The sequence below is a fragment of the Alligator sinensis genome, unplaced genomic scaffold (genome assembly GCF_000455745.1).
Source record: "Alligator sinensis unplaced genomic scaffold, ASM45574v1 scaffold619_1, whole genome shotgun sequence".
NCBI classification, from domain to species: Eukaryota; Metazoa; Chordata; order Crocodylia; family Alligatoridae; genus Alligator; species Alligator sinensis.
This window is the reverse complement of record NW_005842134.1, coordinates 556,080-557,044: the sequence shown is the minus strand read 5'-3', so window position 1 is coordinate 557,044 and position 965 is coordinate 556,080.

Sequence of the window (965 nt, the reverse complement as noted above, 5' to 3'; positions counted from 1 at the left end):
TCAGCGCGGATGGGCGGGCAGGCGGGGCGGGGCCAGCCCAAGCCACGCCCCCACGCGCTGCGGAGGGGCGTCTCCATGACGACGAGGAGGGCTGTCTATCGGAAGGAGGGGGCCAGGCCCGGGGTCGTGCTGGCGAGACGGAGTGTGTAATATCAACGTAATGTATAATATGCCTTTATTATACGTATTGTTGGCTGTAGCTGTGTTGGTCTAGGGACATGGCGGATAAGGTGTTTTGAGTAAATCTGATATCTTTTATTAGACCGACTATTTGAGCTGGTCTAATAAAAGATGTCAGATTTTCCCCCAAACCGTCTGCCTATTATACATATATACACATATACATGTAAGTGTGTATACTTATATAAGAAAGGGCTTAGTCCGCCTGTCTGTCCCTAACGCTTGGGGCTGGGGGAGCTGCCACACCAGGGGGAGGGAAGCGTGCCCTCCCCTGGGCCCTGGCCTCACCCCCTACCCCATCCCCAGCATCATGGCGCTGCTCCACACTCTGATTGGTTGTTTCACGAACCAATCGGAGTGCTCCAAGTGTGTTACAGACAGATGGACCAAGTCCTTTAAGAACAATATTATACATTATAAATTCCTACGTTTGTCTGTCTGTCTGTAAGGCTTTATTCGCACTCTGATTGGCTGTCTCGGCCTTCTGCTAGAAGGCAGCCCGCAGACAAGATGGTGGGGACAGAGCAGGGGGGTGAGGTAACGCGGGAGCGGGCCCAAGCAGGGGGAAAAGCCATCCCGCCCCCCCCATGACAGTGGCGACTGAGGGGCTGGAGGGGAGGGGAGGGGAGGGGAGCGGGGCGAGGCCAGCAGAGCTCCTTGGAGGTAGAGGGGGACGACAGGTACCAGAGCGCGCTGGCCTCGTCCCCCGTTAGTCTGGTTCTTGGAGCCACGGGTCGGCGCCCGCCCCAACAACAGCAGCTGCAGGGAGGGGAGCAGGAGGGGGG